This window comes from Oncorhynchus masou, chromosome 10 (genome assembly GCF_036934945.1).
Source record: "Oncorhynchus masou masou isolate Uvic2021 chromosome 10, UVic_Omas_1.1, whole genome shotgun sequence".
Taxonomy (NCBI): domain Eukaryota; kingdom Metazoa; phylum Chordata; class Actinopteri; order Salmoniformes; family Salmonidae; genus Oncorhynchus; species Oncorhynchus masou.
Genome location: NC_088221.1, coordinates 6,679,211 through 6,704,861, shown reverse-complemented (window position 1 = coordinate 6,704,861; position 25,651 = coordinate 6,679,211). Strand labels below are relative to the sequence as shown.

Here is a 25,651-nt window from a genome sequence, read left to right as displayed (position 1 = left end):
GCAAACTCTTTGTTGCTCATGACCTGAACTTCCTGCTACACCACCAGCTCTATGTGCATGACAGAGCTTGACCACAGATTTAAATGGCAAGAACACAATTCTGTACACTGCGTGAAGCTGCCCAAAATCAAGTCAATAATTTTATAATTATCTGACAACACCAATGTGAAAATATCAGTACTCAGGGACACTTGATGTAATGTGTGCATAAATGCTTTGGGGATTTGCACTTAGAGGCCTTTAGGCAGAAGTGCATTAATGTTTCAACAGTGCCACCAGGTACATCTTTGGTACCAAGAACATGTACATTCAGAAAGTATTCATATCCCTTGACCTTTTCCCCATTTTGTACAGCCTGAATTTTAAATGGATTACAGTGATTTCTTTTGTGACTGGCCTAAACACAATGCACCATCATGTCAAAGTGGAATTATGTTTTTACGTTTTTTTTACAAATTCATTACAAATTAAAAGCTGAAATGTTTTAAGTCAATAAGTAAATCAACCCCTTTGTTATGGCAAGCCAAAATAAGTTTGGGAGTAAAGATTTGCTTAACAAGTCACATAATAAGATCCATGGACTCACTCTGTGTGCATTGTGTTTAACGTGATTTTTGAATGACTACCTCATCTCTGAAACATACCAGTGGTCAGGGGTGGCAGGTAGCCTAGTGGTTATAGCATTCGATTTGTAACTGAAAGGTTGCATGATCAAATCCCCAAGCTGACAAGGTAAAACTCTGTCATTCTTCTCCTGAACAAGGCAGTTAACCCACTGTTCCTAGGCTGTCATTGAAAATTAGAATTTGTTCTGAACTGACTTGCCTAGTAAAATATATTTGGGGGCATGGTCTAATATGTGTGTTTGTGCCAACCATCAGTGGAAGTGTTGTACCAGTTTAAGTGGTTGATGGTTGTCATCAAAGGTTGAATACCTCTTTTAACCCCTACAACTCATCCAGAACGCCGCAGCCCGTCTGGTGTTCAACCTTCCCAAGTTCTCTCACGTCACCCCGCTCCTCCGCTCTCTCCACTGGCTTCCAGTTGAAGCTCGCATCCGCTACAAGACCATGGTGCTTGCCTACGGAGCTGTGAGGGGAACGGCACCGCAGTACCTCCAGGCTCTGATCAGGCCCTACACCCAAACAAGGGCACTGCGTTCATCCACCTCTGGCCTGCTCGCCTCCCTACCACTGAGGAAGTACAGTTCCCGCTCAGCCCAGTCAAAACTGTTCGCTGCTCTGGCCCCCAATGGTGGAACAAACTCCCTCACGACGCCAGGACAGCGGAGTCAATCACCACCTTCCGGAGACACCTGAAACCCCACCTCTTTAAGGAATACCTAGGATAGGATAAAGTAATCCTTCTCACCCCCTTAAATGATTTAGATGCACTATTGTAAAGTGGCTGTTCCACTGGATGTCATAAGGTGAATTCACCAATTTGTAAGTCGCTCTGGATAAGAGCATCTGCCAAATGACTTAAATGTAAATGTAAAATGTCAGTTTTGCAGTTGTTGAGAGCATGTGACATTAAATAAGAGCTGTACTGTTAAAAGGTTACTTTGTAATTTACAGTAAATTAATGGAAGTTAGTTATATGGATATTACTGAATTTTGTGCCGCTGAATTGGCAAACAGCTGTCGGTTATTGTAAAATTCACAGCAACTGCTAGGAACATACTGACAGTTAGGTTGCCAGTTAATCTATGGTAAAAACACACAGTAACATATTTGCAATGAGCTGCCAGCAGCTCACTGTAACTTCAAGGAACTTTTCTGATTACAAGAATGCTTATGAAATTAGGTGATAACTATTATGTAGTCTTTTGCATGAGCACACTTGGGACCCAGCCTCACCTGGCATCAACATCTAGGTTGGCAGCAAACTGACCTTCCTACCACACAATCATGTCAATGAGTGTGACAGAAGCCAGCCAAAGTAAGTTTCTGTGAATTCTACAATTACTACTTGCAGCAAGCTGACAGTAAGTTGACATTTAAACATGAACTTCCCAGTGACCAACTTCCATTAACTTACAGAAAAATGCACAGTAACCTTCAACAGTTCAGCTCTTGATTGTCACAAGCTCTTACAAAAAAATGTACCACTGGCCATAGACAAATCAGTTGCTCTAACTTAATCAACTTAACAATAAAACCCCTTATTAACTTAACCGTCAATTACTGTGAGACCGGCAGTCTTTCGCATAACAATAACCGGCTGACAAAATTTCATGACCACTACAACCATAGTCACATGAACAGATCTAGTATTGTAGCAGGAAATTCACGTTGCTGGCAACTGAGAGGTTGTGAGTTCAAATCCCAAGTGAGGTTGACACCAAAGTAATCATAATTTTACTGGTTGGCAAAACCATGCCCATCAGTATCATATTTCCCAGCATTGCAGTTACATTTTAAGAATAGTTGTTTTCAATATCTGTGTTGCATGTACATTGATTGGTTAAGGAATACATAAATTTATGTTTTGCTTCATAAAGATAAATAACTAAATGAATCCAATCTTTTAGTTGGACTTATTGCACCCGTGACTGAAATGGTTGTTCGAGTTTAGTCTAATTTTGTTTATCTTTCTGACACTGGCAGTCATTCTAAATCCACTCTGGATGGATTCCAATAGGAATTAAACATCACTTTGCAAGCCAGCATAATGTAACTTCTTGCTGGTCACCAGAGCCTGCAGGTAGGGAGGGGAAGTTCCTCATTGTTCAGTAGGTGAGCACCATGGTTTTGTAGTGGATGTGAGCTTCAACTGGAAGCTAGTGGAGTGTGCGGAGGAGCGGGTGACAAGAGGGAACTTGGGAAGGTTTAAAACCATGCGGGCTGCAACATTCTTAATAAGTTGATAGCACAAGTGGGGAGCCCAGCAAACAGCGAGTTGCAGCAGTCCAGACGGGAAAGGTCAAGAGCCTGGATTAGGACCTGCACTGCTTCCTGTGTGAGGTATGGATGTTGTAGAGCATGAACCTGCAGGAGCGGGTCACTGCTTTGATGTTTGCAGAGAACAACAGGGTCATGCCAAGGTTCTTTGCACTCAGAGGGTTACACTGTGGCGTTGTCAACCGTGATTGAGAGGTCTTTGAGCAGGCAGGCCTTTTCTGGGAGGAAGAGCAGTTCTGTCTTGACGAGTTAGAGCTTGAGGTGGTGGGCCGACATCGAAGTTGAGATTTTTGGTCATGGATTTAACAATGGTAGAAACTCCCTCCAGCTAATACCAACACCAATTTAATTATTCGAAATCTATGCCTGGGAGATTGGAAAGGCACACTTCTGGAGAAAGGGGGAGAATTGGAACAAATAAGGTATGATTTTTGAGGGGAGGCATAAGCTGAACAGAGAAGTGTGTCCACCTCTTTGCGCACATGCATGTCCTTTCATTTTTTACCACAAGCTATACTTAAAGTGTAAAATATCATGGCATTGCAACCAGGGCCACCATTTGTCACATTTTCATGACAGAAATATGTCCCGGGTTCACATCCCAGGTAAACAAATGAAATACCACTTTTGATCTTGATGTTGAACCCTACATTGCCCCAGTATATCTCCAACCTATTTGTTGTCATGTAAAAACTATGCAAGGGAAGTGCTGTTGGTCATTACGGAGGTCTAGTATACAAAGAAAAAATCCAATGCCTGTAACGGAAATTCAAATTTTCTCAAAAACGCTTTAGCGGGAAAGCACAGCAAGAAGGCCTTCCTATAAATATTCCATGGTGTTTCATTGTCTGATGAAAAGTGTTTGAACTTTGAACAATGGAACCTATGGAGGAGGAAGAAGGCATATGTCTTAGATGATCAAATATAGAAGTATGAAATATTTACACATTATATAATGAAATTATAAGCCTTCTATCTGTAATACAGTATCTATGGTATGTGCTCGTCCACGTATGGATGGTGTTTCCTCTTATAGATATCACAGTACTGAAAAAAGTGCCAAACTTTAAATTTGTGTGTACAATGTGTAGAGATTACGATTAAAATGTGACTGATTTTGAGGTTTTTCTTGTTAAAAAAAATACAGACACAATTTTTAAAAATGTCAGCGCTTTTCAATAAGCTTCATAGTGCTTCACATTGCATGGGAATAACGCACCCCACCTGCTACCATTGTGTACAGTAGCACACCAACCTGGGTGATGTACAGCATCCATTTTATGCCAGAAAAGCTCACCACACATTGGCTCTCACAGTGAAAGAGGTGAATGTCACAGGTATCAAGTCCCCATACATGGAGTACTAGTATTGTTACTGTAACATTTTGGTTTTAGATTATACTTTATTTAGTCACATAATTTCACCCAGTTGTCGTCCCTCAAGCCAAATAACTTTCTCCATGGCAGAAAACTCTTAGCAACATTTACTGTAACGTATTTTCTTCCTATAGCCACTACTTGTAATTGATTTGCTCGAGTTCAGCATCACAATACGTAAATAAAGATTTGTAACAATTGCTGGAGTCTACCTGTGTTTCTTCAATTGCCACACCAAGTCATGTATTACTGACAGTGGAGGCTCCTCCGAGGAGGAAGGGGAGGAACATCCTCCTCAGTAAAATTTCATAAAAATGTAAATAGTGAAACATTAAAAAAGTCTTTAGATAATGGATTTTAAATACACTGTTTTGCAATGGTCTACAGTAACTTTAAAAGTACTGTCTTGGGTAGCACCGTGGTGTAGTTGGAGGACAGCTAGTCCTCCTCTGACTACATTGACTTCAATACAAAATATTGGAGGCTTGTCACCCCCTTCCATAGACATACATGGTAATTATGACCACTTCCGGAGGACGTACTCCAACCAATCAAAGCTTTTTAAGTATGAACTGACATGTTGTCCATCCAATCATAGCATGAGGATCAGAGAATGAACCTAGTGTGTTGTATTGAGATTGTGCCACAGAGCATTATGGAGGTTCTATTTGTTGAGACGCTTAGTGACGTTGTTGGATAGAGATTAAGAGTGATAGTTGAGCATATTTAGGATATTATTCCATTCAAATTACAGGAGACAGAGAAGGTATCAAATAAATTGTTTTCTTGATTTTAGAACTTGATTTTTGGGTCCAGTTAGTGCAATTTATAAAAATGTGCCTTGCTAACTTCAGTAGCTAGCTAGCTACCAGCGTGAGTGTGCAGTTTTCGCCGTCATAATGGTAGAATGAGCATACAGCCTAGCTACACCGTCTGGGGACGGCCATGGATCAAGTGATGGCGAGAATGGAGAGATGGGAGAGGAGCGGCCTCCCTACCCCGTCTTCAGCCACTTTCCAGCCTGCACCACCACCTTCTCCGGCGGAGTCTGGCCCCAGCGGAATTCGGCTCGCACTCCCGAGGGTGTACGATGAGACGGCTGCCCGGGTGCAAGGGGTTCCTGCTCCAGCTGGAGCTTTACCTGGCGACCATTCACCCGACTCCCTCGGGAGAGGAGTGTGTCAACGTCCTCGTCTGCTGCCTTTCGGGCAAAGCCCTGGAGTGGGCCAACGCGGTCTGGGAGGGTCCAGACTCAGCGAGGGACCATTACCCAGAGTTCAACCGGCTGTTTCATCTAAGGCAGCAGACGAGGAGCGAACAGGATTTTGCGCTGGAGTTCCGGACCCTGGCCGCCGGCGCGGAGTGGAATGACAGGGCCCTGATGGACCATTATAGGTGTAGCCTGCAGGAGGACGTCCGCAGGGAGCTAGCCTGTCGTGACACCACCCTCTGATCGACATATCCATCATCAACAACTTGCTGGATGCTCGCGGGCGTCCAGATCAGGTCCTGTTTGTTCCACCCCCCAGCACTCCAGCTCCGACACCCATGGAGTTAGGGGATTCTGCAGCTAGGACGACCGGAGGAGGAGCCTCCTCCTACTCCAGTTGAGGTCGGAGGAGACACACTGCTGACCAGTGCTGGAGGAGCTCATCTGAGAGTCGAGAGGGCAGGCAGAGCACTTCTCGGACACCTCAGGTGAGTCAGCACCCGGCTCACCCAGAGCTCACTGTTGGTCATATGTATGTGTTGATTTCCTTTCCTGAGTTTTCCCCTCTTTCCCAGCATAAGGCGCTAGTAGATTCAGGTGCAGCGGGAGATTTATGGACCGCGGGTTCGCACTTCAGTTAGTGATTCCCTTGGTTCAGATGGACCAACCATTCCCCATGCACCCATGCACGCTCTAGACAGTCGACCGTTTGGTTCAGGGCTGATCAGTGAGGCCACGGTTCCACTGGACATGGTGACGCAGGGGAGTCATGAGGAGCTGATTAGTCTCTTCCTCATTGATTCTCCTGCATTTCCGGTGGTGCTGGGGATTCCCTGGTTGGCTTATCACAATCCCAATTTTTTGGGGAAACAGGGGGCTCTTAAGGGGTGGTCAGAGGAGTGCTCAGGTAGGTGTGCGGGAGTTTCCATCGGTGCGACGACGGTGGAGAATCCGGACCAAGTCTCCACCGTGCGCACTTCCCGAATATGCCAATATGGAAATCGCGTTCTGTAAAAACAGGGCGACCCAATTAACACCTCATCGACAAGGGGATTGTGAGATAAACCTCCAGGTGAACGCCGCACTTCCCAGGAGTCACGTGTATCCCCTGTCACAGGAGTAGACAGTGGCTATGGAGACATATGTCACCGAATCTCTGGGACAGGGGTACATTTGGCCCTCCACATCACCCGCCTCCTCGAGTTTCTTTTTTGTGAAGAAGAAGGAGGGAAGTCTGCGTCCGTGCATTGACTATAGAGGTCTAAATTCCATCACAGTGGGGTTCAGTTACATACGGTGGAGTCATTCCACGGAGCACGCTTTTTCACTAAACTGGATCTCAGGAGTGCGTATAACTTGGTGCGAATCGGAGAGGGAGATGAGTAGAAGACCGCGTTTAGTACCACATCTGGCCATTATGAGTACCTCGTCATGCCGTATGGGTTGAAAAATGCTCGAGACGTTTTTCAATCATTTGTAGACGAGATTCTCAGGGACCTGCACGGATAGGGCGTGGTGGTTTACATCGATGACATTCTGATCTATTCCGCCACACACGCCGAGCATGTGGCTCTGGTGCGCAAGGTACTTGGGCGACTGTTGGAACATGAGCTGTACGTCAAGGCCGAGGAAGGTGTGTTTTCTAAACAAGCCGTCTCTTTCCTGGGGTATCACATTTCCACATCGGGGGTGGTGATGGAGTGTGACCGCATTGCGGCCGTGCGTAATTGGCCGACTCCAACCACGGTAAAGGAGGTGCAGTGGTTTTTAGGGTTTGCCAATTACTACCAGATGGTTTATCTGGGGTTTTGGACAGGTGGCTGCTCCCGTTACCTCACTGCTGAAGGGGAGCCGGTGCGTTTGCAGTGGTCGGCGGAGGCGGACAGATCTTTTGGTCGTCTGAAGGCGTTGTTTACCGATGCTTCCATATTGGCACATCCGGACCCCCCTTTGGCATTCATAGTGGAGGCGGATGCGTCCGAGGTTGGTCTTGGAGCCGTGCTATCACAGCGCTCGGGCACGCCCCCGAAGCTTCGCCCCTGCCCTTTTTTTTTCGAGGAAGCTCAGTCCAGCGGAGCGAAACTATGATGTGGGGGACCGGATATGCTGGCTATGGTAAAAGCTCTGAAGGTGTTGGCTTGAGGGGGCAAAACACTCTTTTCTCATCTGGACTGACCACTGTAATCTGGAGTACATCCGGGCGGCGAGGAGACTGAATCCTTGTCAGGCAAGGTGGGCGATGTTTTTCACCAGATTTAATTTGATCATACCTTATTGACCAGGTTCACGTAAGGCTAAGGCCGACGCACTGTTCCGTCTCTATGATACCGAGGTGCGGTCTATCGATCCCACCCCCATACTTCAGGCCTCTTGTCTGGTGGCACCGGTGGTATGGGAGGTGGACACGGACATTGAGCAGGCGTCACGGTTAGAACCTACTCCACCACAGTGTCCAGTTGGTGAGTGGTACGTCTCATTTGGTGTTCGTGATAGATTGATCAGGTGGGCCCACACGCTACCATCCTCTGGTCATCATGGGATCGATAGGACGGTGCGGGGTCTTAGGGGGAAGTACTGGTGGACCAAAGATGTGAGGGTTTATGTTTCCTCCTGTGCGGTGAGCGCCCAGTGTAAAGCTCCTAGACACCTGCCTAGAGGGAAGTTACAGCCCCTCCCCGTTCCACAGCGGCCTTGGTCACACCTGTCTGTGGACTTCCTCACCGATCTTCCTCCGTCACAGGGGAACACCACGATCCTGGTCGTTGTGGATCGGTTTTTATAAGTCCTGTCGTCTCCTCTCTTTGCCCGGTCTCTCTACGGCCCTACAGACTGTGGAGGCCCTGTCTACACACGTCTTCCGGCACTACGTGGTGCCTGAGGACATAGTTTCTGATCGGGGTCCCCAGTTCACTTCCCGGGTTTGGAGGGTGTTCATGGAGCGTCTGGGGGTCTCGATCAGCCTGACCTCTGTTTTTCACCCCAAGAGTAATGGGCAGGTGGAGAGAGTGAACCAGGATGTGGGCTGGTTTCTGCGGTCGTATTGCCAGGAACTGCCAGGAGAGTGGGCAAGGTTCGTCCCATGGGCCGAGATGGCTCAAATTTATTTCGCCACTCCTCCATGGACCTGTTGCCGCTTCAGTGCATGTTGGGCTATCAGCCGGTCCTGGTACCATGGCATCAGAGCCAAACCGAGGCTCCTGTGGTGGAGGATTGGGTGAGCTGGAACCTGCCACCCTGATCCGCTACAGACTCTGGCCTGCCACTCCCCATCTGCCACAAACAGCAATTTCAGTCGACCTCCTGCGCTGAGTTTTCAGCCCTGCAGCTGGATTGTGGGGTGTCTTTGAGGAGAATTACCTTGGTTTTTCACAAATCCAATGCATGCTGGAAGGTTGTTATTGTATTTTAAATTGGAAATAAAACCATACATGTATGTATGTTTTTTTTACTGTGAGGAGTAGTTTTATTTCCATTCTATCTACAGACAGTTGAGTTCTACCGGAAGCTCACAAATTAGTCATTTGAGGAGTTCAAACACTGGCAGTTTGAACGAGAGACTGTCAGGAAGATGGCGCTACTGACCTTGGACGGAACAAAGTGTCCTCTCTGTCCACAGGTATGTCAATGATAACAATTAAGGAACAACAATAAGTAAGCGAGGATTCTTATTTGCATTCAGTGTTGTTCATAATTGATGAGGGGAAATATATCCAACCTTAGTTGTCTTTCTTATATATCTTCTATCCTTGTGCAGCAGGTAGCCTAGTGGTTAGAGTGTTGGACTAGTAAGCGAAAAGTCGCAAGATTGAATCCCAGAGCTGACAAGGTAAACATTTGTTGTTCTGCCCCTGAACAAGGCAGTTAACCCACTGTTCCTAGGCTGTCATTGACAATGAGAAATTGTTCTTAACTGACTTGCCTAGTTGAAAAAAAATGCCTTGCCAAACAGTAGCAATGTTATGCAGCAATACCATTGCAAGCCTCAAAAACCAAACCCTTTCTCCAAGTCGTGGGAGGCGGTACGGGATTGCCAGACAGGGCAACATTTTCTGTGTGGCTTAGCCACCCAGGCCGCTACGGTTGCCATGAAAGCCTGTCTGGATCCACAATATGCTGCATAACGGGACTCTGGTAAAGCTAGGTAGACCAATCATCTGCTTAGTGGATACACAGATTACAGATGCATTCACGGCGAAACTACAGTGACCGATGTTTCCCAAATAGCACAAGGGTTTAAGTAATAGCCTTGCAAATATCCATTCCCTGTATCTCTAATAATTTGTATAATTCATTATTTGCATTATTGTTTTGAAGGAAAACGGTCATTAACCTCTTGAAACTCTGGGGGCGCTATTTCATTTTTGGATGAAAAAAGTTCCCGTTTTAAACAAAATATTTTGTCACAAAAAGATGCTCGACTATGCATATAATTGATAGCTTTGGAAAGAAAATACTCTAAAGTTTCCAGAACTGCAAAGATATTCTCTGTGAGTGCCCCAGAACAGGAGCTACAGGCAAAACCAAGATGAAACTGCAACCAGGAAATGAGCAGGATTTTTGAGGCTCTGTTTTCCATTGTCTCCTTATATGGCTGTGAATGCGACAGGAATGAGCCTGCCCTATCTATCGTTTCCCCAAGGTGTCTGCAGCATTGTGACGTATTTGTAGACATATCATTGGAAGATTGACCATAAGAGACTACATTTGCCAGGTGTCCGCCCGGTGTCCTCCGTCGAAATTGGTGCGTCATTTTCAGCTGCTGGTATTTTTCCATGGGATTCTGAGACGAAAGCAGGCTTCCACGAACGGCATATCAATGAAGAGATATGTGAAAAAACACCTTGAGGATTGATTCTAAACAACGTTTGCCATGTTTCGGTCGATATTGTGGAGTTAATTTGGAAAAAGTTTGACGTTTTGGTGACTGAATTTTCGGTTCGTTTCGGTAGCCAAATGTGATGTACAAAACGGAGCGATTTCTCCTACACAAAGATTCTTTCAGGAAAAACTGAACATTTGCTATGTAACTGAGAGTCTCCTCATTGAAAACATCCAAAGTTCTTCAAAGGTAAATTATTTTATTTATTTGGTTATCTGGTTTTTGTGAAAATGTTGCGTGCTAAATGCTACGCAAAATGCTAAGCTAGCTTGCAATACTCTTACACAAATGCTTGATTTGCTATGGTTCAAAAGCATATTTTGAAAATCTGAGATGACAGTGTTGTTAAGAAAAGGCTAAGCTTGAGAGCAGGCATATTATTTTCATTTCATTTGCGATTTTCAGAAATCGTTAACGTTGCGTTATGCTAATGAGCCTGAGGCTGTATTCACGATCCCGGATACGGGATGGATAGTATCAAGAAGTTAAAGTAGTGCAGCTGATGCCCTATTTGGTCTTCCCAGAAAAAGATTGCCTGGGACAAGCATTGAGGGTCCCAAACATGCTGGCAGCTGGATGATTCTTTGTGACCGAGACAAAGTCGACTGCTTTGTAGGAGGAGCATCAGACACACCAACTGAGGTATACTGGATTTTGAAGAATGGGATGTATTTCACAATCAGTTAGTATCACTAGCCCTCTTCTGAGTGTGACGTGTGTTTATGTGTATATGTGTATAACCAACAGCTGGGCTAATGTTGGAAAAGTTAAAATGTTTGATTGAAAAGAGAAGAGAGAGAATCCCAGAGAGAGAGGCCTGTTCCTGGTGATGCGACATTAGCATTGAACTATTCTGTCCCTAATACTTATAATACAGATCAGATGAAACATGAACTGCATAGTGAATGTGACTTTTTATTCACTCTTTTTACAGGAGTGCCCGGGATTTCAAGCAGGGAATGTGCTGTGATCCAAACCCAAAACCCAAAAACTGGACATAACTGGTGTGTTTGGGATGGTGTGCAGGCACGAGCATCTACTGAAGTTCCTGAACCTGAAGAGAGGGGAGAAGTATGGTTGATGGATGAATGTGGATGGATGGATGGATTTTTCAGATGTATAGCTGATGTATAGCTGATTGTTTTAGTTACAGTGGCAAGAAAATGTATGTGAACCCTTTGGAATTACCTGGATTTCTGCAGAAATTGGTCATCAAATTTGATCTGATCTTCATCTAAGTCACAACAATAGACAAACATAGTGTGTTTAAACTAATAACACACAAATTATTGTATTTTTCTTGTCTATATTGAACACAAAATTTAAACATTCACAGGCTAATGACTTCTCCAAAAGCTAATTGGAGTCAGGAGTCAGCTAACCTGGAGTCCAATCAATGAGACGAGATTGGAGTTGTTGGTTAGAGCTGACCTGCCCTGTAAAAAAAAACTCACAAAATTTGAGTTTTTTATTCACAAGAAGCTTTGCCTGATGTGAACCATGCCTTGAACAAAAAAGACCTCAGAAGACCTAAGATTAAGAGTTGTTGACATGCATAAAGCTGGAAAGGGTTACAAAAGTATCTCTAAAAGCCTTGATGTTCATCAGTCCACGGTAAGACAAATTGTCAATAAATGGAGAGTTCAGGACAAGTTCAGCACTTCCCTAGGAGTGGCCGTCCTGCAAAGATGACTGCAAGAGCACAGCGCAGAATGCTCAATGAGGTTAAGAAGAATCCTAGAGTGTCAGCTAAAGACTTACAGAAATCTCTGGAACATGCTAACATCTCTGTTGACGAGTCTATGATACGTAAAACATTAAACAAGAATGGTGTTCATGGGAGGACCCCACGAAGAAGCCAGTGCTGTCCAAAAAAAGCATTGCTGCACATCTGAAGTTTGCAAAAGTGCACCTGGACGTTCCACAGCGCTTCTGGCAAAACATTTTGTGGACAGATGAAACTACAGTTCAGTTGTTTGGAAGGAACACACAACACTTTGTGTGGAGAAAAAAAAGCACAGCACACCAACATCAAAACCTCATCCCAACTGTAAAGTATGGTGGCGGGAGCATCATGGTTTGGGGCTGCTTTGGAAAAATGGATTCCCATGTTTATCAAGACATTTTGCAGGAGAATGTAAGGCTGTCTGCCAATTGAAGCTCAACACAAGTTGGGTGATGCAACAGGAAAACGAACAAAAACACAGAAGTAAACCAACAACAGAATGGCTTCAACAGAAGAAAATATGCCTTCTGGAGTGGCCCAGTCAGAGTCCTGACCTCAACCCAATTGAGATGCTGTGGCATGAACTCAAGAGAGGAGTTCAAACCAGACATCCTAAGAATATTGCTGAACTGAAACAGTTTTGTAAATAGGAATGGTCCAAAATTCCTCCTGACTGTTGTGCAGGTCTGATCCGCAACTACAGACCATGTTTGGTTGAGGTTATTGCTGCCAAAGAGGGGAGTTATTAAATCCAAGGGTTCACATACTTTTCCCACCGTGCACTATAAATGTTTACACGGTGTGTTCAGTAAAGACATGAAAATGTATAATTTATTGTGTGTTATTAGTTTAAGCAGACAGTGTTTGTCTATTGTTGTGACCTAGATGAAGATCAGATCAAATTGTATGACCAATTTATGCAGAAATACAGGTATTTCCAAAGGGTTCACATACTTTCTCTTGCCACTGTATATATAACATAGGCTACGATGACTGATGTCGGACTGTCATTTCAGGCTTGCAAATGCTGTGTTCCTGCTTGGGGACCTGAAAGCAATGCAGGGACCAAACATCACAATGTTTCTTCACTATGACATTGCATGCCAGGTAAAATTGATAGATCAATCTTTATTAGCTATTATAATACATTAGATAATATATTTAATATTTAACCAACACGCTGTAGTAAGAGATTCATGAATAGCTTGATACGGTTTTATGAATGGCTTGAAATGGATTGCTCCATACCTGCATTGTAATCATAAGTAATATTTTACACAAAAATAACTGCTTCGACACTCAATTATTTCGACATTTAGAAAAACTCTTTATAATTTATTCTGTTATACACCAATTCTTTGTAGTTGCAGACAGCAGACAGCCCTAACAGTATTAAGAAACAGCTAGTTGTAATGTGTCCTTGTCCCTTAATGAATCATCATCACCCATTGTAATGCTCATTATGGTTTCTGATTGTACTTTACATTTCTGGTCACTGATTGAACCAGGTATGTGACTGGTAGTGGGCTTGCTGATGAAGAGGTTGTGGTCCTACCTTATAACATTTGGGAAGTTCACAAAAGAGATGACACCATCTCATCACATTGACACTCTCACCAATGACCACCTCTACTACACAGCCAGGGACAGGGAGGTATAAATTGTGGCAGCAGGTAGCCTAGTGGTTAGAGCGTTGCGCCACTAACCAAAAGGTTGCTGGATCAAATCTCTGAGCTGACAAGATTGTTCTGCCCGTGAACAAGGCTACCCCCACTGTTCCCTGGTAAATAAGAGTTTGTTCTTAACTAACTTGCCAAGTCATATAAAAGGTTAACTGGAAATCAGTTAAGTATTAAAACAACCCATTGTGTTGATATCATTTTGCACAAAAAAGCACTGATGTTTTATGTAATGTATATTCACCTTCACATGTTATAATACCAGCAATAAAACTCAGTCGGCAGAAGGTCTTGAAGGAGGGAACCGAGGCAAAGGAGGAGTTGATGGTGCTGCTAAATAGCAATCCAGGTTAGATTCCTTGTGTTTTGCTCATAATTTTTCTTAATATGTAATTATCCTTTTCTGCAACTTCTATCAGATGAATTGGAAGCAGGGCTTCAGTAGCTGGAGGCTTTCTCTTACAGAGCTCCTCTTTATGGAATAGTTTGCCGACGTGAGAGAATAAGACTCAGTCTCAACCTTCAAGTCTAGACTGAAGACTTCTCTCTTCTGTCAGTCTTATGATTGAGTGTTGTTTGGCCCATGGGTGGGAAGGTGAACAGAAAGGTACAACCCCCCCACATACCACCCCACCCATAAACATTGACTTCCTTAAACATGAAAGCCATCTGGTCTTTACCTGACCCTGCTGGTCATCTATTGTAATGGGATTCGTGTCCGTCATGTTTTAATGAACAAAATCACTAAACACAAAAATACAAAATAACAAATAGAAAGACAGAAACGAAAACCGAAACAGTTCCGTGTGGACACAGACACAGAAAACAATCATCCACGAAACACTGGTGGGAAAAGGCTACCTAAGTATGATTCTCAATCAGAGACAACTAACAACACCTGCCTCTGATTGAGAACCATACCAGGCCAAACGCAAAATACAACATAGACTGCCCACCCCAACTCACGCCCTGACCATACTAAAACAAAGACAAAACAAAATAACTAAGGTCAGAACGTGACATCTATGAACGTTTGAAAGTGTTTTTGTGTGCTCTATCCTGTTCTGATTATCCATCAGTCTGACCAGCATGCACACCATGAACCGTTTGTATTGTGCTTCTGTCTCTGCATTGCTTGCTCTTTCGGGTTTAGGCAGGGTATCTGTAAAGCACTTTGTGATGCTGTTTTACAACTGCTGATGTAAAAAGGGTTTTATAAAATACATTTGATTTGATAATGAAATCCTTGCTGTGGTTTGACTGACAATTTGATATTTTAGTAAAATTCCTAACATTGTCCATAATATATTTTTCTCTAACTTGTGAACATTGCACATGTATAACTTAATTTGATTTTGTTCTGCAATAGATTTAATTAGGGCCTTGATTATGTTGTAGGCAGCACTTCATGCTGGATAATCCACTCTACACTCAAATCGATGTTGCCTTCCTAACTGGTTAGCTTTATGATGAGATGCTTTCATACTGTTATATTTTCGCTTATATATTTGTATAATATTTTCTAGGTCTGACATGATGCCCCCGTCAATCCCCGATGATAGGAACGCTCAGTTGACTCCTCAGTTTGAAAAATAAATAGCTTTTTAATGACGTCTCCATATTTGTCCCACTGTATTCGGGCTATTCAATATAGGTTTTAAACCTTTTAACATAAATGCTTACGTTTCAGCCTTGAGATAAGGTTGAAGGCCATGGAGAAGAGAAACTGGATTGTACACTACACTGCACAGCAATTTTGGAAGCTAAGAAGACTCACTGTCTGCTGGCCACAATCCATAGGCTTGTCCTGGAGTGCTCTTTCTATTGTGGCCTGGTCAGAAAGTATGCAGGTACTGAAGCCAATTCAGTGTTGAACACTGCATCACGCCCTGGCATATCACTGCTGTTGTTAACTCATTCACCCAGATGCTTTGAACTATATGAAAGATTTCTATCAAACTTCAAGATTTTCATTAGCATTTCTTAAAATAGTTTTTCAGATGGACAAACCATTGCTGTGCGGCTCTCCAGAAAAATCAAGCAGACATCAGAGAATAAAACAGCAGATCAACGCCTACAACAAGTCACCTCAATTCCCCCCAATACTTGGGCAAAGTGTGGCCGAGCCAACACGCTTTCACCTGGGTGCCTCTGTGCTGTCCGAAATGAAATGCAGAACATATTAAAGCTCCAGCAAGCATTTTCAATGTTGGCTGGTGATGGCCCAGTCAGCACAGATTAAGAGGAGGACTGTGATTCAGAAGCTGAAAGTGGTTGAGGAATGAATGTTTGTGTGTGCGTGTGAGTTCTATAGGGACAAACTATACACCAAGTATTCCACAAATTAGGAACACCTTCCTAATATTGAGTTGCACCCCCCCTCCACCTTTTGCCCTCAGAACAGCCTCAATTTATCGGGGCATGGACCTGTACCCCCACACAGTGAATCGGTACCCCCTGTATATAGCCTCATTATTGTTATTTTATTGCGTTACTTTTTAAAACTTTAGTTTATCTCGTAAGCTCTATTTTCTTAAACTGCATTATTAGTTAAAGGCTTGTCAGTAAGCATTTCAAGGTAAGGTCTACAGGTGTTGTATTCAGCACATGTGACAAATACAATTTGATTTGACTCTACAATGAGTCGAAAGTGTTCAACAGGGATACTGGCCCATGTTGACTCCAATGCTATCCATAGTTGTGTCAAGTTGGCTGGATGTCCTTTGGGTGGTGGACCATTCTTGATACATATGTGAAACTGTTGAGAGTGAAAAACCCAGTAGCGTTGCCATTCTTGACACACTCAACCGGTGCACCTACAACCATACTCCGTTCAAAGGCACTTAAATCACTTGTCTTCCCCATTCACCTTCTGAATGGCACACAGACAATCCATGTCTCAAGGCTTAAAAATCATTCTTTAACCTTTCTCCTCTCCTTCATCTACACTGATTGAAGTGGATTTACAAGTGACATCAATGAGGGATCATAGCTTTCACCTGGGTTCACCTGATCCTGAAAGAGCAGGTGTTCTTAATGTTTTGTATACTCTGTGTACATGCATATATTACTACCAACCTCCGGAGAATTAGACACAGGTACTGGTGCAGCCCAACCTCCAGCTCCAGCCTCAGCCTATCCTCCAGTTAAAGACCCAAGCCCTGTTCAAGATCCACTCCCATCTCCAGCTCTAGGCCCAGCACCACCACCAGCTGCAAACAGATATTCTAAAATCTGCTCCATCTTTTCATAATCAGCAGACACATTTACCCAGAAAAAAACAATAACAAGTGGTGGATGGCCATATATAGTAAAGCTCACCGTTGCCCTTTAGTGAGAGCAGTGGCCACATTGAGTATCTGTTCAAAGGGAATGTCCTGATTGTGTAAAGTAATGGGTCAAGTCACTGCCAGTACTGTACATGTCAATGTTGTTCGTCTCAATGACCAAGACATTACAATTCCGCATTGAAACATTGTAGAGAGCATTGATTGCATCTTACTTATTGTGAACTTGATGCCAGGGCCTGCCTCAAAATGGAAGATAGTTGGTCCATGCCATAGTGGGAGGGCTTTTTTAATTCTATACCACCTGGCATACCCTCTACTTCAATGACCACCCTTTTGGAAGCCACAGCCAGATATGGAACTCTGCCCTGTCCACCTGCCTCATCATAACAGAAACAAGTGAAGGAAGATCAAGTGTGCGCATTATTCCAAGCTTCTACCAGTGATCCATGAATCTGCTTACTTGAATGTAAACCATCAAGGCACAGCCACCACATGTTTTTATAAATCAAATGTCAGCCCTTGTATCCAGAACTCTGTCTTTGAATTTTAGTGGTTACATTTTTTAAGCTTGCTTAAAAGCGGAGCAAGACTGTTATTTAATTGTTGAATCACAGATATACAGTACATTTTAATAGTTTATTTCAAATAAAATGGTACATACTATACTACTGGTTGAATAAAGCTTGTACTCCTTGCACCCTAGCCTTGACTGTGAAGCTGCAGGTTTGCCAAGATGTAACAATAAAAGAGGCACAGTCCTGTATGAGTGTGTTTAAAGGCATTATAGATGTACAGATGTAGGATCTTAATTTGAGTCAGTTTGCTACAGCAGGAAAATAATCCTGCAGTAAAAGTAAAATGTGGTATGTGGATTTTAATTAATTTACATTTTTGCTGGGGGTTGATACATTTATCGCAAGGGAAAATCAAGTCTGACATTTCAAAGTGGAAATTACAAACTTCAGAAGCCTTTTCAAACCTCAAATACACTATACGTTAAAAATGTCCTGCACTGCATAAAAGTTGTCCTGCACCTGGATGTTCAAATTAAGATCCTACATCTGTATGCTTGAGGTTAAGTGTTACCAAAGTTACCATATTTTTAAAATATGTGTATCAGAAAAGTGTACAGAAAACTTGGCGATCAGAACTTGGCCCTCAATAAATTCCTTTCCCCTCCCAGATGAGGCTGTGCTGACTGATATGCGGTCCTTGGGGTTGTAGACAAGGAAAGCTGTGTCGACCCCCATACCTTCCAACTTGATAACCGAACAAAAAATTATGTAGAAATAGACAAGATAAATAATAAATTCAATTAGATGTAAAAAAAAAAAAAAAAAAAAAAAGACAATGCCTAAAAATGCTTATAGGAAAAGAGTTGGTGAAAAGACCGAAATCCTCCGGTATGAAAAATGCCTGTTCTCGCTATCTTAAATCTGTATCTTAAATTTAACTCCAACTATCAAATCCAAATACATTACCTTAAGTTAAACCTTCAAAATGTTATGATTTACCATTGTGACCCTACAGTATATATTCCCACAATTGATTTCAGCCGTCTTAAATTATCTTTGACTTTGAATGCCTTAGGTTTCCCCTTCAACTCCTGCCTGTAGCTTGTCTGCCTCCTCATTGTAATGGGCTTTTGTGGCAGGTGGTAATGCCTACCATTTGCCCTGTGTACCTGCCATAACTCCTGACATACAACAGAAAACATGACAATGTCAGTGACATTGTTTTATCTATCTATTCTATCAGGGCATTACTACAACAAAACATTTACTTGTTGTAGTAATATGTGTCAGACAGAGTCAGTAGAGTTTAGAATTTATTGTTTGACCCATACATTTCTGAAGAGAAATCCCTCTGATCATTCATCTAAAAATAATAATTGACCTACATCAAAGACACACCGATTGAGAAATACCTGAATGCCCGTCCACAATACCTGAATGCTCGCCTTGCTCTTGTAATTGCAAAAAGGTAATTAAAGCCAAACCTGCACAAAACTTTCGCTTTAAGGTGGTACCTCATAAACAGGTTGTAACCTGACACATTACATTTGTAACATTACCTCCTGTCTCAGCCTCCAGTATTTATGCTGCAGTAGTTTATGTGTCGGGGGGCTAGGGTCAGTCTGTTATATCGGGAGTATTTCTCCTGTCTTATCCAGTGCCCTGTGTGAATTTAAGTATGCTCTCTCAAATTCTCTCTTTCTTTCTTTTTCTCTCTCTCTCGCAGGACCTGAGCCCTAGGACCATGCCTCGGGACTACCTGGCATGATGACTCCTTGCTGTCCCCAGTCCACCTGGCTGTGCTGCTGCTCCAGTTTCAGCTGTTCTGCCTGCGGCTATGGAACCCTGAACTGTTCACCGGACGTGCTACCTGTCCCAGGCCTGCTGTTTTCAACTCTCTAGAGACAGCTGGAGCGGTAGAGATACTCTCAATGATCGGCTATGAAAAGCAAACTGACATTTACTCCGGAGGTGCTGACATGTTGCTCCCTCTACAACCACTGTTATTATTATTATTTGACCCTGATGGTCATCTATGGCCACCCCTCATAGCCTGGTTCCTCTCTATGTTTCTTCCTAAGTTTTGGCCTTTCTAGGGAGTTTTTCCTAGCCACCGTGCTTCTACACCTGCATTGCTTGTTGTTTGTGGTTTTAGGCTGGGTTTCTGTACAGCACTTTGATATATCAGATGATGTAAGAAGGGCTATATAAATACATTTGATTTGATCTTAGTTTTTTGTGGAGGGACAGCTTGACTGGGCCAGTTTTCTTTCATTCCCTAACCAATCCTAGAGGAAACAATAGCAAGAAAACACAATAGTAAAGACTACTGCATCACATTTTCATATCAGAGTAATTGCACATAATACTTTATTAAAAGAGTAGACGCAAAAATATTGCTCCACCAACTCAGCTTTTTATCTAGCAGATGATTGAAAAAGTAGCCCTTATATACTAAGAGTTATCTTTATTGTGTCACAACCAGAGGGACAGTGATGGGTGTTTTGAATCTGGGTTTTACCAGGCAATATGAAACTAGAAGCAAAATACAAATAGCTTTTCGCAAAAGTTAAAATAACATAACAATCAACATTATTATCACAACAGCAGAGGACAGGATCCAGGATTTGCATGTTATGTTTTCAGAATTTGATGTCATAACCCTCTGATAGCTAGCCAAGGTGGAAGAGGTAGGGAGTGCATTGGGACCAGGTGAGGGAATCCAATAGCCCGGAGCTGTGAGGGGAACGGCACCGCAGTACCTCCAGGCTCTGATCAGGCCCTACACCCAAACAAGGGCACTGCGTTCATCCACCTCTGGCCTGCTCGCCTCCCTACCACTGAGGAAGTACAGTTCCCGCTCAGCCCAGTCAAAACTGTTCACTGCTCTGGCCCCCCAATGGTGGAACAAACTCCCTCACGACGCCAGGACAGCGGAGTCAATCACCACCTTCCGGAGACACCTGAAACCCCACCTCTTTAAGGAATACCTAGGATAGGATAAAGTAATCCTTCTCACCCCCCCCTTAAATGATTTAGATGCACTATTGTAAAGTGGCTGTTCCACTGGATGTCATAAGGTGAATTCACCAATTTGTAAGTCGCTCTGGATAAGAGCGTCTGCCAAATGACTTAAATGTAAATGTAACAATGGATGAATGAATACTTAATTGTTCCAAGGTGGCATTTGTTTGGGAATAATGGCACAAATGTAACAAATCACAGAACATTCAACACTTCACTTAAATACAACATAAATATCACAGGACATACTTCACAAGACAAGATCAGACAGACAAATAGATAGAGGTATACTGTAGGTGCTGAATTATGGTTTAGTCTTCTTGGATTGAGGAACCTAGTGCTGGTTGACATAAATGACTTGTGTGCCCCGTTTGTTCTAGAGAGTGGGGATTTTAACCTTCGGCCTGGCAGCAACTGTTCGTACTGGTCGTATAGTGGGTGTCTAAGTAACATTTTCTGGATTTATGGATGGTTCTTGATTTGTAGAGTGATGTGATGCTTTGAGACTTGACCCTGCCGAACCGTACCACTCAAGGAAGCAGAAGGTTAAGATGCTTTCAATGAATGTCCGTAGGAAGATTCCTAAGTAGTCCTAAGCCAAATGTTTTGTCCAGAACCGAGGGGGATATTACAAAAAGACAAAACCCTTTCTTATGTTCACAGAATACAAAACATTAATGACCCTCACCTCCACCACTCTCCGACAGTCCAGTTCAGGTGGCTGCCTCAGCCGTCAAAGGCGACCCTCTTCTCGTTATTCCCTGGTCAAATAAGGCTTTCAGAATTTCTCTTTGTTCATGACAAATGCATGATCTTCTTTGTCCTAAGAACAGAATGACACTTATTAAGACATATCCTAATCCAGTGTTATATATGGATTTATAAATATATGGATATATACAGTTGAAGGTGGAAGTTTACATACACATTAGCAAAATACATTTAAACTCAGTTTCACAATTCCTGACATTTAATCATAGTAAATATTCCCTGTTTAGGTAAGTTAGGATAACCACTTTATTTTAAGAATGTGAAATGTCAGAATAATAGTAGAAAGAATGATGTATTTCAGCTTTTATATCTTTCATCACATTCCCAGTGGGTCAGAAGTTTACATACAGTGGGGCAAAAAAGTAATTAGTCAGCCACCAATTGTGCAAGTTCTCCCACTTAAAAAGATGAGAGAGGCCTGTAATTTTCATCATAGGTACACTTCAACTATGACAGACAAAATGAGAAAGAAAATCCAGAAAATCACATTGTAGGATTTGTAATGAATTTATTTGCAAATTATGGTGGAAAATAAGTATTTGGTCACCTACAAACAAGCAAGATTTCTGGCTCTCACAGACCTGTAACTTCTTCTTTAAGAGGCTCCTCTGTCCTCCACTCGTTACCTGTATTAATGGCACCTGTTTGAAATTGTTATCAGTATAAAAGACACCTGTCCACAACCTCAAACAGTCACACTCCAAACTCCACTATGGCCAAGACCAAAGAGCTGTCAAAGGACACCAGAAACAAAATTGTAGACCTGCACAAGGCTGGGAAGACTGAATCTGCAATAGGTAAGCAGCTTGGTTTGAAGAAATCAACTGTGGGAGCAATTATTAGTTAATGGAAGACATACAAGACCACTGATAATCTCCCTCGATCTGGGGCTCCATGCAAGATCTCACCCCGTGGGGTCAAAATGATCACAATAACGGTGAGCAAAAATCCCAGAACCACACGGGGGGACCTAGTGAATGACCTGCAGAGAGCTGGGACCAAAGTAACAAAGCCTACCATCAGTAACACACTACGCCGCCAGGGACTCAAATCCTCCAGTGCCAGATGTGTCCCCCTGGTTAAGCCAGTACATGTCCAGGCCCGTCTGAAGTTTGCTAGAGAGCATTTGGATGATCCAGAAGAAGACTGGGAGAATATCATATGGTCAGATGAAACCAAAATATAAATTTTTGGTAAAAACTCAACTCGTCGTGTTTGTAGGACAAAGAATGCTGAGTTGCATCCAAAGAACACCATACCTGTGAAGCATGGGGGTGGAAACATCACGCTTTGGGGCTGTTTTTCTACAAAGGGACCAGGACGACTGATCCGTGTAAAGGAAAGAATGAATGGGGCCAGGTATCTTGAGATTTTGAGTGAAAACCTCCTTCCATCAACAAGGACATTGAAGATGAAACGTGGCTGGGTCTTTCAGCATGACAATGAACCCAAACACAAACACAACGAAGGAGTGGCTTCGTAAGAAGCATTTCAAGGTCCTGGAGTGGCCAAGCCAGTCTCCAGATCTCAATCCCATAGAAAATCTTTGGAGGGAGTTGAAAGTCCGTGTTGCCCAGAAACAGCCCCAAAACATCACTGCTCTAGAGGAGATCTGCATGTAGGAACGGGCCAAAATACCAGAAACATTGTGTGAAAACCTTGTGTAGACTTACAGAAAACGTTTAACCTCTGTCATTGCTAACAAAGGGTATATAACAAAGTATTGAGATAAACTTTTGTTATTGACCAAATACTTATTTTCCACCATAATTTGAAAAATAAATTCATAAAAAAATCCTACAATGTGATTTTCTGGATTTTTCTTTCTAATTTTGTCTGTCATAGTTGAAGTGTACCTAGGCTGAAAATTACAGGCCTCTCTCATCTTTTTAAGTGGGAGAACTTGCACAATTGGTGGCTGACTAAATACTTGTTTTGCCCCACTGTACACTCAATTAGTATTTGGTACCATTGCCATTAAATTTGTTAAACTTGGGTCAAATGTTTTGGGTAGCCTTCCACAAGCTTCCTACAAAAAGTTGGGTGAATTTTGGCCCATTCCTCCTGACAGAGCTAGTGTAACCGAGTCAGGTTTGTAGGCCTCCTTGCTCGCACACGCTTTTTCAGTTCTGCCCACACATGTTCTATAGGATTGAGGTCAGGGCTTTGTGATGGCCACTCCAATACCTTGACATTGTTGTCCTTAGGCCATTTTGTCACAACTTTGGAAGTGTGTTTGTGGTCATTGTCCTTTTGGCAGACCAATTTGAAACCAAGCTTTAACTGATGTCTTGAGATTTTGCTTCAATATATCCACGTAATTATTTTTCTCATGATGCCATATATTTTGTGAAATGCACCAGTCCATCCTGCAGCAAAGCACCCCCACAACATGATTCTGCCACCTCCGTAATTCACGGTTGGGATGGTGTTCTTCGCCTTGCAAACATCCTCTTTTTCTTCCAAACATAACGATGGTCATTATGGCCAAACAGTTCCATTTTTGTTTCATCAGACCCGGAGGACATTTCTCCAAAAAATATGATCTTTGTCCCCATGTGCAGTTGCAAACCGTAGTCTGGCATTTTTATGGTGGTTTTGGAGCAGTGGCTTCTTCCTTGATTTGCACTTTTCGCACCAAAGTACGTTCATCTCTAGGCGACAGAACGTGTTCCTTCCTGAGCGGTATGACGGCTGCGTGGTCCCATGGTGTTTATACTTGAGTAGTATTGTTTGTACAGATGAACATGGTACCCACCTTCAAGGGTTTGGAAATTGCTCCCAAGGATGAACCAAACTTGTGGAGGTCTACCATTTTTCTGAGGTCTTGGCTGATTTATTTAGATTTTCCGATGATGTCAAGCACTGAGTTTGCAGGTAGGCCTTGAAATACATCCACAGGTACACCTCCAATTGACTCAAATGATGTCAGTTAGCCTACCAGCAGCTTCTAAAGCCATGACATCATTTTCTGGACTTTTCCAAGCTGTTTCTGTTTAAAGGCACAGTCAACTTAGTGTATGGAAACTTCTGACCCACTGGAATTGTGATACAGTGAATTAGAAGTGAAATAATCTGTCTGTAAATAATTGTTGGAAAAATTACTTGTGTCATGCAAAGTACATGTCCTAACCGACTTGCCAAAACTATAGTTTGTTGACAAGAAATTTGTGGAGTGGTTGAAAAACGAGTTTTAACTTCTTGCGTCGAGCATTCCCGGATCCGGGATCCTATTTATAGCCTCAAGCTCATTAGCATAACGCAACGTTAACTATTCATGAAAATCACAAATGAAATGAAATAAATTTGCTCTCAAGCTTAGACTTTTGTTAACCTGTTAAATCTATGGGAGCGCTATTTCATTTTTGGATAAAAAGACGTGCCCGTTTTAAGCGCAATATTTTGTCACAAAAAGATGCTCGACTATGCATATAATTAATAGCTTTGGAAAGAAAACACTCTGACGTTTCCAGAACTGCAAAGATATTGTCTGTGGGTGCCCCAGAACAGAAGCTACAGGCAAAACCAAGATGAAACTGCAACCAGGAAATGAGCAGGATTTTTGAGGCTCTGTTTTTCATTGTCTCCTTATATGGCTGTGAATGCGACAGGAATGAGCCTGCCCTATCTATCGTTTCCCCAAGGTGTCTGCAGCATTGTGACGTATTTGTAGGCATATCATTAGAAGATTGACCATAAGAGACTACATTTGCCAGGTGTCCGCCCGGTGTCCTCCGTTGAAATTGGTGCGTCATCTTCAACTGTACGTCTTTTTCCAAGCGATTCACCGGAGAAAGGAGACTACCACGAACGATATATCAATGAAGAGATATGTGAAAAACACATTGAGGATTGATTCTAAACAGCGTTTGCGGTGTTTCAGTCGATATTATGGAGCTAATTTGGAAATGGTGCAAATGGAATAGACAACAGGTGGAAATTATAGGCAATTAGCAAGACACACCCAATAAAGGAGTGGTTCTGCAGGTGGTGACCACAGACCACTTCTTAGTTCCTATGCTGGCTGATGTTTTGGTCACTTTTGAATGCTGGCGGTGCTTTCACTCTAGTGGTAGCATGAGACGGAGTCTACAACCCACACAAGTGGCTCAGGTAGTGCAGCTCATCCAGGATGGCACATCAATGCGAGCTGTGGCAAGAAGGTTTGCTGTGTCTGTCAGCGTCGTGTCCAGAGCATGGAGGTGCTACCAGGAGACAGGCCAGTACATCAAGAGACGTGGAGGAGGCCGTAGGAGGGCAACAACCCAGCAGCAGGAC

At 43.0% G+C, this 25,651-nt stretch overlaps 1 long non-coding RNA gene across 1 annotated transcript in view; it reads right to left on the bottom strand.

Moving 5' to 3' along the window:
- The window catches only part of LOC135547084 (uncharacterized), a 56,401-nt gene that overhangs the window by 8,024 nt on the left and 22,726 nt on the right, over positions 1-25,651 (bottom strand). The window contains exon 2 of the long non-coding RNA XR_010456666.1: positions 21,291-21,425. This is a non-coding gene — a long non-coding RNA (uncharacterized LOC135547084). The remainder of the gene's footprint in view (positions 1-21,290; positions 21,426-25,651) is intronic.